Below are 10,629 nucleotides of genomic sequence, written 5' to 3' on the forward strand. Positions count from 1 at the left end.
GGTTAGGCATTTTAGAACTCACTTCTCAAAGAATTAAATTTAAGTGTAAGAAAAAAATAAAAATGATGAAATGCATAGACCAGTCTAAAAACTAAAATAACACTCTAAAAGAATAAAATTACAGCAAATATATGTGCATTGCAGGAAGTAACAACAACAATAATACAAATATGTGTTGGGAGGTGAGTGTGAAAGGCTCTGTGTGTGTGACAGAGAGCAAGGGAGACACAGAAACTGTGTGTGTGAGAGAGAAAGTGAGTGGGAGCATGCTGGCTGCTGGGGAAGTCTCTGAGAGACCGTGCACTGTCTCTTTAAGGCATTCATTCACAGCCTGAAGGCTCATTCAGACCTCAGACTGCAGCAGCTCTCCTGCTCCTGAGCCCTGTCCCCTTTTCCCCCTGCTCTGTGGAGATGGGGTACAGGGGGAGGGAAGGGGGACACCCTGACATCAGCAGCCCTCCCCCCGTCACGGAGTCACTGGGCAATGCTCTGGAACTGCTCCCCACCAAGCCAGTCAGGAATTTGGGGAGCCTCCTGTCCCTTGGAGCAGACTTGTTCAGGGCAAGAAGCTCACACATCTTCACCTCCTGGGTCTCTCCTTGGAGCATTCAGCATCCTCTGCCCCTCTGTGCTCTTCCCACAATGAGCCCGCCCCAGCAGGGTCCTGGGGAAGCCACAGGGTCCTGCCCCCCCTACTTCGCAGTCAGACATGAATCTCAGCCAGCCAGTAAAACAGAGGTTTATTTGATGACAGGAACAGGGTCTAAAACAGAGCTTGTAGATACAGCAAACCAGACCCCTTGGCCAGGTCCATTCTGGGGTGCAGCGAGCCAGACCCCCACATCTGCACTTCACTCCTCGTCCCCAGCCAGCTCCAGACTAACAACCCCCTCCAGCCCCTCCTCTCTGCTCAGCTCCTTTCCCAGGCCAGGAGGTCATCTAATCTCTTTGTCTCCAACAACTTCAATTGGCACCTTTGCAGAGGAGAGGCCCAGGCCATCAGTTGCTAGGAGACAGAGTGCCAAGCATTTAGGTGCACTGGCCCTTTGCTCTGCAGCAATCACACACCCTTATTCCACCACCTAGATACTTAAGAACTGCACAGGGGACACTGAGGCACCAACACAGTATTCAGAGAAAACATTAAGAACATTCCCAGTTCGCCACACCCCCACTCTGCACAGCCAGCAGGAGAGTCCCAGGAGCGGCTGGCCAGGGGCTCCAAGGCAGAGGACAAGAGCAACATGGCTACAAAGTAATGTGTGTGTGTGGGGGGGACACCTGAACACATGCTGCTAGATGTGCAAAACTCTGCTGAGGAAGTGCACGGTCCTTGATTCACTCCTGGGTGGCCATGCAACTGCACATCTTAGAGGGGAACACAGATCACACAACACTGCCTCACAATGAATAAGTACCATGTAACATGGTGTGTCTGGGCTCTGGGGCAAGCCCTGGGGCAGCTGGGATTAAAAGGGAAAACACCTTCACCAACTAACTGCTTTGGCTGAGTCAGGTACTCCCAGCACAGGAAAGAAACTCCTTCTTAGCTCACGTAGTTAGCAGATCAGCTGGAGTTAACTGGAGTTTGGAAGTATCATGTTGTCCTCAGGGGTTCACTGGCTCAGGGGTTTCATCATTACTGGGGAGATGGACATAAAGTGACCCTCCACTGCAGCCTCCACAACCCCCACAGCAGATCCAGGGTCAGGGTGGGGCATCAATTTGATCCAGTCTCTCTCCAGAAAGCAAGTACATAGAGCCCTGTATCTAAGCCCCAGATTGCAGTTTGCAGCACTCACAGTCATTGGGTACCAAGGAACTGGGGGCACCCAGTGCCTGGGTCTGGCATCTCTCTGCACCCACATCAGTGATGGGAGAGTGTGAAATTAGGCACCTGATGTAGCCTCAATGAGGCTTTGTTTGTGAGCAATAGGAGAATGGGGGAGGAGAGGCAGATGGTGTGTGTTGGGGAGGACCAAGGTTTGGAGGCAGGGGCAGGGATTGGCAGCAGGGGTGGGGTAGAAGGACTGTGATAGAGCCATGCAACATGACCCAAATCTGGCTACAAGTGTTGAGTTGGGTGGGAAAACAATCAGCCCCTCTCAGGTTTGTGTCAGCTCAGCTCTCCTACTCTTCCTGCCTGTAGGTTTGCTATGGTTGCATACCCTGTTCCTGCTGGCCACTACTACCTCACTGGGCTACGTGTGCTGCAGAGTGTGCGTGCTGGGGAGTCACACTGCCTCGCACACCTCAGCACACACACAGGGTATAGGGAGAAGTTCCTATGTGGAGTCTCTGATGTTTGTTAAGGGATGAGCACTGATTGAAGCTTTTCCCACACTTAGCACATTGTGTATGGTCTCTCACCAGTGCGAATTCTCTGTTGTCTAATGGGGGTTGAGCTATCACTGAAGCTTCTCTCACACTCAGTGCATGTATAGGGTCTCTCTCCTGTGTGGATTCTCTTCTGCATGATAAGGTCTGATATCTGTCTGAAGATTTTCCCGCACTCACAGCACGTGTATGTGGGGTGGGGGGGGCTCACCTGTGTGGAGTTTCCGATGTATGCTCATGGTTGCCTGTTCAAGCTTTTCCTGCACAAAGAGCACACGTAGGGTGTCTCACCAGTGTGGTTTCTCCAATGGGTGATAAGGTTTGATCTGCATTTGAAGCTTTTCCCGCACTCAGAGCATATGTAGAGTGTCTCTCCCATGTTGATTCTCTCATATCTGATAAGGTCTGAGTGGCTACTGAAGTTTTTCTCTGGCCTGAGCTGTCTCTCACAGGCATCTGACTGTGCACAACTCCAGGAAACATTCCCTTTGGATCTTTCTGGCAATGGCTCCTGTGGTTGTCAGATTCATGGGCAGAACACCTGAAATACGTGCAAGCTGTCTTCCAGCACATAAGGGAGGCAGGGTTAACTATGAAGGCCAAGAAGTGTCAAATAGGCCTAAACAGGGTACCTTGGACACCAGGTGGGTCAAGGAACTATCAACACCCTACAGGCTAAAGTGAATGCTATTCAAAACTGGCCTGTCCCTAAGTCAAAGAAACAGGTCCAATCATTGTTGGCTTTGGCCAGGTATTACAGATGATTTGTGCCACACTACTAGTGGCACTACTGCCACCCCACTGACAAACCTAATCAGGAAAAAACAGCCAAATACAGTTCAGTGGACTGAGAAGTGTCAGAAAGCCTTTAATCAGCTTACTTCTGACCCGATACTAAGGGCTCTGAATTTCAACCAACTCTTCATGGTAACCACAGATGCATCTGAGCGTGGTGTAGGAGCAGTTTTAATGCAGGAAGGCCCAGATTGACAATTCCATCCAGTATTGCTCAAACTGTGGGTCCGGTTCCCTCTAATTTTTCCCACTTGTGTGTGGAATGAATTTTTATATGTTCACCAATACGGAGGTGATGTGGGTCAAGGGGTTTGGAGTCTGGGAGGCAGCTCAGGGCTGGGGCAGAATGTTGGGGTGTGGGTTGGTGAGGGCCCTGGCTCAGGCTGGGGCAGAGGGTTGGGGTACAGCTGGGTGCAGGCTCTGGCTGGGGAGTGTAGGCTGTGGGGTGGGGTCAGGAATGAGGAGAGTGGGGTGTGGGAAGAGGCTCAGGGCTGGGGCAGAGGGTTGCGGTGTGTGGGTGTGGGCTCTGTGGTGGGGCCCAAGATGGAGGGTTTGGGGTACAGGCTGGCCTGGGCTACAGTGGGGAAAGAGGACTCCTCCCAGCTCTCTCTCCCTGCAGCAGCACCTGGGCTGGGGGGGGGGACCTCTCCCTGCCATGGCAGCTCTGGCGGGGTTGGGCTAGGCCGGGCCAGAGGAAGGGCCCCTCTCTCTGGCCAATGGCTTCTAGCCCCAGTCATGGCACCTCTGGTGGGCCTGGCCTGGGCAAAGGGGCTCCTCTCCTCAGCAGCTCAACAGGAGGCTGGGCCGTGACATGCTGGGGGACCTGCATGACCTTAAATAGCCTGCTGCATTGCCACGCAGCTTACAGGAAACCTAGGTTCCAACCCAAAAGGGGTGGGGGCAAGCTTATTGTAAGTGGGCATGGTATATGGTACTGCCACCCTTACTTCTGTGCTGCTGGGGGTGGAGCTGCCTTCAGAGCTGGGCACCTAGCCAGCAACCACTACTCTCTGGCTGCCCACCTCTGAAGGCAGCTCCACCAGCAACAGCGCAGAAGTATGGGTAGCATGGTATGTGGAGGAGAGGGGGCATGTCACTTTTTCAGGGTGAGGGTCTTCAAAGCCTGAAATATTTTCAAAGGAGGTCCCAGCAAAAATGAGAACTTCTCCACTAGGCCATATAGTCATTAGTGGCTGCTGCTTTCTTTATCTCATTTCCAAGGTCCTTCCCACAAGATAACTTAAGAGTCAAAAATTCACACAATACAGCTGTCCCAGCACCTCCCTGTTCTTTGTAAGCTACCATCCCCAATGCCACCATGCTCAGTACTTTTTCATGGAAAAGGAGATGAGAATCTGTTGTAGGGGGTGCTGTGGAAAGAAAAGCAGCTGTCCAGCTCCACTCTGTTACCCCACACTATTTAGTGATCTCCCCCGCCCCCCATCTTTTGGGTACTCAGTACGTGAGGGACCCAACTTTACCCCTCTGTGGGCTCCGGACTAACATTCATTCCCAGTGGGCTCTGGGCTTTACGGCTCTGCAGGGCCTTTTACCAGTGAAAAAGCCATACACAGTAATATCCTTAACCTTTACTTATTAAGTTACCAAAACAGAATGCACACACTAGGCATACAATGCTCACCACTCCCAATAAGGCAGATGAACTTTTCTTGGTGGCCGATCAGGGTCAGGTAGCTTTTGCATTATATGGTTGGCAGTGTGTTGAGGTCTGGCAGCTCTGATCTTGAGCTGTGTCCTGGAGTTAGGTTCCCAAAAACTTCCTTTTAGATCCCAGTTGAAATAGTTAAAACTTGGGTCCTACTTAGCTATGCCTTAACTAATCATTTTAAACTAAAGTACTACAAAACAGTATTTTTCATCCATTACGAAACAATTATTTAACCAATCATACCCCAGCACCTGAGTTGATTTAAATCTTGCAAAATTAGTTCTGCATCAGACAGAAACCATTAAAGAACCAGACAGAAGCCATACAGATAAAAAATAGAGAAGCAGGGACCATAAAGGCAAGACAATAGAAGTATATATTTTACAATCACAGCTGTTGATAAGTGGTTTCTTGCCAGACAGACTACTATCAAATAAAGTTTTCTTTAAACATCTTAAGATCTGTTTCTTTATCTGGTGATGGTGGGTACTCTTAGGACAGGAGCACCTTCTTAACAGCCCAATATTACATCGTTTTGGTGCAATAGACAGAATGTAAGGATGTGAATCTATGTAACAGCTCATGGCTGCAGCTTTTACTGCAGAAAGAGGCCTCAGACCTTACAACTGGAGCATCAACAGCAGTTGAGGTTTGCTTGTGCATCTCTTCTTTTAACCATGTGTAAATGAAAACTGCCTTGGTTTAGGAATTTTGGTGGTGAAGTTTTGCTAGGAATGGCAGCAAGCAGCGATCACCTTGTGGTTGGCGCCAACTTGCATCACAGGGAGAAGGCGGGCAGCGTCTGATGGCCCAGAGTAGATCTGATAATGTGGACATGGCTGTAACATGGAGGGTCTTGGAGGAGCCAACACTCTCTGACTCTTGGAATGGACCACTGTCAGCACAGAGGCCAAAGCCCTTCAAACACACGTGCCCTGTAGCGGGAGGTCTGCAGCCTCCTTCATCCCCACCTCTCCTGGCAGGAAGGTGGCAGACACAGCGTGACAGCTAGAGCTATTTACCCATGAAGATTTGAACATACTGAGAGCATCATTTCCATTCTGCCAGTGCTCGAGGGTGTAACTGAAAAACAGGGCTCTAGGCTGTGTGCACACAAAGAAGATGCCAGCCCCTGCCCCACAGCACATAGGCATGACTCTGGGATGTAGGACTGGAAGGGACCTCCTGGGTCCTTGAGTGTAGTCCTTGTTAGCACAGGCAGCCATGTCTCCTCAGCCTGTTCAGGAGTACATGGAGCAGACACTGACCAGGGGGTTGCACAAAGGAGGGGCAAAATGCACACAGATTTTGTCCAAAGGTGTTATTATTAATCACTGATTTGGACTGCAGTAGCGCCAGGAGCCCCGCATATGGAGCAGGACTCCGCTGTGCTAGGCACTGTCCAAACATAGAGCAAAAGAGATGGGCTCTGCTCCAAGGAGTTTTAAGCACAAAGAATTAGGTTGTTTTAAGCCTTCTCCAAAGCCCTCTAAAGTCAGCTCCCACTGACCTCCCTAGGTGTAAGAGCAGGCCCTTAGTGCACAGGGTGTTAAGGGCTTTCCCTTCACCCCTCTCCTGGTTCTTGTTACGCAGACAGAAAGTAGACCAGAAGTCTGAAGTGCAGGCAATGCGATGTTTATTGAGGCTAAATCAAGCAAGCATATCCATAGCTCTGATGCTGGCAGAGCCTTTTCCCAGTGTTCCAGTTCCAGTTTCCCCTTCCTTAGGGGGCATAATTATACCTGTAATGCATACCCTTGGTCCCACCCCTTAAAATGTATGGTCATGTTCCATTTTGGAGGGTCTTGGATCAGGGGGCTTTGGTACTACCTCTTTTGTATCCCTGTGGCAGGGTAGGGGGGTAAGGAGTGAGGTTGTGCTTTGCTCAGGGACAGGCATGTCTTTGACTTTTAGTATTTCTTATATCTTTCCCCCGTAACTCCCTCAACCCTCCCAACTGGTTGCTTGACTTTATCTCAGGGGAGGAGTTTGAAGCAGGACTGTCCTTCAAGTGTATGTTTGCCACCAAAACAAAAACAAACAAAAAACCCGAGCGCCACCCCGCCCAAAGGTGCTGCCCCAAGCACGTGCTTGGTTGGCTGGTGCCGGGAGCCAGCCCTGATTTTGAACCAGAAAAATGGATTTTCTGGTTTCAAGAGCCAAAATGACAGGACTCAGATTTTCCAAGTTGCAGTGCGTGTCAAAGCCCAAGGAACCCTTTCCCATGAGGCATTCACAGAGATCAGTGTTTTGACAAAAATGCTTCACTGATGTTCCCCACGGCTCTCCTCAGGCACCTAGTTAGCCATTCAGCAGGGCCCAACCCCTGAGCTGGTGTTGGGCACTTCAGGAACCTGGCCCTATGCTCCACTTCTTCTGGATGTGGGTTGCAGTCAGAAGCCCTCCTCTCTCTGGTCAGTAGCTCCCGCTCCTGTGAGCAGATGTAGAGACCATGATCTTCAGTATGCCAGATTGTCATGGATCCCCGGGCGATGCTCTGGAACTGCTCCTAAAGCAGTCAGGACTCTGGTTGAAGTCTTCACTCTGTGAGCAGGACTGTCGCAGGGCAAGCACATCACACGGCTTCACCTTCCTGGATCTGACCTTGGAGCACTCAGCCATCCTCTGCCCTTCATGCATTCCCACAGGGCGTCCACCATGAGGTTCTGAGGAAGCTGAGAGGGTCTGCACCCAACTTCACAGAGAGACGTACTAGCCAGCCAGTAAAACAGAGGTTATTAGATGACAGGAACATGTCTAAAACAGGCTGGTAGTACAGAGTACGACTCCTCAGGTGGGTCCATTTGGTGGGGCAGTGAGCCAGACCCCATGTCTGCACTCACTCCATGTCCCAGCCACCCCAAACTGCAATTTCAGCCCCCCTCCTCTGGCATTTCCTCTTTCGGCCCCAGAGTATATCTCTTGTTCTCCAACACTTCAAGCTGGCACCTTTGTATAGGAGGGCCCAGGTTATTAGCTGCAGAGACAGAGTGTCAGCCATTTCTGTCAGACAGCATCACACTGCCCTCTAAGGCTCTGCAACAATCACACCCCTTCTCCCATGGGGTAGAAAAGCACCCACATATTCAGAGAAAATGTTGACGTCCCACTTCGTCACACAGTAACCTGCCCACTGGGCAGCAGTACCACAATCTCCAGCTAGCCAGGAGGATACTTCCTTGTCTGCAGAGATGAACAGCTGGCTATGGCATTGCGGAAGGGGAAGATTCTAGCCATCCTGTTCTGTGCTGGACTTCAGCCACTATGAGCATGTTCTTTATGCTAGTGCAGCTAGACACACCTGCTGCTGACACCAGTGTAAATGGGAAATGGTCCCTCTACTGTGGGAACTTTTCTGGTGTCTGCACTGTAAATGGGCGAGTGAAGGATCTGAGTCCTCTCTCTATTTCCTTTTACCCAAGAGGCTCCCTGCCCCAAGGATTTCCCCATGCACTCTTCTGTCTGGCAGAGTCCTCGTAACCCCAACAGGCTAGCCAGGATTCCTGGGGCGGGGGGGCATCTTACCCAACTTGCTGTGGACAGCTAGGGTGTCCCACTCTGGGGTACTTTCTCCGCACTGGGACACTTCCTGACCACTGATCACTACATAGATTTAAAGAAATACAGTTTACTTAAATCAGCAATAGTTTAAAAGAATAAGGAAAATGGGAAGGTTAAGGGAAACATCACCCTGCTCTGTGGCGGGAACCTTTCACAAATGGTTGTCTCCCTTTATGAAGAGTCAGGCAGTTCACAGTCTGTTCCTTGGTAGGTCCCAAGGGGCCTTCTCAGGCTTGGCTTGCTGCAGGGATGCTGTGTGTTGGATATGCCTGGAGGTGGCCTCAGCTCTAGGTTGGCAGGGACCCGTTCGTTTCTTAGCATTCCACTCCCACCTATCGGGTACAAGCCTCTTCAAGGATGGCCTGCAGAGCCTCTTGGCCGAGCATCTCCTGTTGCTGGGGCCCACTGCCCAGGTCCCCCTCGCTTCTCCCCAGCTCCTCCCCACACCCGGCTCCAGACTGTCCAGTCCCAGCTCCACCAATCTGCCTCAAGCCTGACTGCTGCGTCTGCCTCCAGCTCCCTGGGCTGCTTTTCTTGGCCCCGCTCTGGTTTGCTGCAGCTCAGCCCCAGGGCAGGTCTGCCGGGCTGCTTTCTGGCCTCTCTGGATTGGCACAGCTGTCCCAGCTCAGCTTTGGGTCCCTGCTCCTCTTAGCTCAGCCCACTCTGCTTAACCAGCTAATTCCAGCTCAACAGGGGACTGGGACCCCCCCTGGCCTCCTGGACCCCATGATAGCTTGGCCCGCTGTCACTTAGCTGACCTGGAGCACTGGCCTCTTCCCATTTGCCTGGACTGGTCAGGCCCGCTAGACTCGCGCAAATCGATTTTAGATACGCATTTCAGCTCGAGATAGCGTAGCTGAAATCGACATTATCTAAAATCGATTACTCAACCCGTCTTCACCGCGCGGGATCGATGCGCGGTCGCCATTGTCGAATCCGGAACTCCGTTTGTTTGGTGGAGTTCCGAATCGATCTAAGCTTCGTCTGGGTTCGATATATCCCGTTCTGACCAGACGCGATATATCGAACCGAACAATCGATTTTGAACGTGCCGAAACCGGGGTAGTGTAGAGTAGCCTCAGTCTCAGGGTCCTGGTTCCCATGACCTCCCTTTTTTGGTACTGGGGCTAGAACAAAACACCCCCACCGGGGAGGGAGAGCTCAAGTGGTTTGAACATTGCTGCTAACCCAGGGTTGTGAGTCATCCTTGAGGAGGCCCATTTAGGGATCTGGGCAAAAAATCTGTCTGGGGATTGGTCCTGCGTTGAGCAGGGTTGGACTAGATGGACTCGCATAGTCTTTCAATCCTGGATATTCATGAATCATTATAAGGGACAAGTCCCTTTACACCAGCACATGATGGAACAGAAGGATGTGCTGTGGCAACAGCAGCTAGCCTTGCCAGAGCAAGTGCACCCACAGTAGTTGTGTGCATAGCCTGCACTCCTCACATGAGCTGCAGATTGCTTGGGTTGTGCTGGTTCAGAGCAAATATGCCTAGACCAGGCCTCCTAGGCTGGGCAGGTCAGTCAGTCAGCGAAGCAGACATGTATTAAAGCAGGCGCTGGCAACCAGCGTCACACCTTGCACCCCCACCCCCAGCTTACCACTGACAGCTCTGGTTCCTGGTTGTCCTGCAGGTGGAATGTGCAACTGGAGCTCCTGCTTTTGGGACTTTGTGGCGAGCATTGAGGGGCACGTGGCGCGGACTCTTTTTTCTTGTTATTCTGGAAGAAACCACAACGATGCCTGCATTGCCAAGAGGACAGCCAGGAGTACTGCACAGGAGATCATGCTAATAAGGGACATTAGTGTAACTCACTAAGTACACTGAACGGGCCCTGTACACAGGGAGGCCTGGATCACGCTCCTGAAAGCACAGTGTTCCAAGGGCTGAAACTCTGGCAAATAATCAGCATGTTTGGGCTGGCCTAGCCCAGGTGAAACAGCCAGACCAAGGAGCCTTGGTCCAAGTTTGTGGGCCACACTCCATCATGCAAGGCCTCTCATCTTGGGGGGGGGCAGGTATGGCACACATCTGCTGTGTGAAATGAGGTGGCAAATGAAACGTCCAATGGTGGCCAAGGCTCTAGGAATGTGGTGAGGATCGGGCTGAGAAATGATTTACAGGGATTTATATCAATCTTATTGCCCTGATTAAAACTATGTAAAAGCAGCCAGTTGGTAGTACTTGATACCTGTGTAGGACACCTCAGCGGGTGTCAAGCCATTGCCTTCACCAGGGGCAGTCAATTTTTTAATCAGAT

At 51.3% G+C, this 10,629-nt stretch overlaps 1 pseudogene; it reads right to left on the reverse strand.

Annotated features, from left to right (window-relative positions):
- LOC142047854 (uncharacterized) overlaps positions 1–2,716 on the reverse strand; it is a 31,313-nt pseudogene extending 28,597 nt beyond the window's left edge.
- Between the last annotated feature and the right edge of the window lie 7,913 nt (positions 2,717–10,629).

Source organism: Chelonoidis abingdonii, chromosome 16 (genome assembly GCF_003597395.2).
Source record: "Chelonoidis abingdonii isolate Lonesome George chromosome 16, CheloAbing_2.0, whole genome shotgun sequence".
Classification (NCBI taxonomy): Eukaryota; Metazoa; Chordata; order Testudines; family Testudinidae; genus Chelonoidis; species Chelonoidis abingdonii.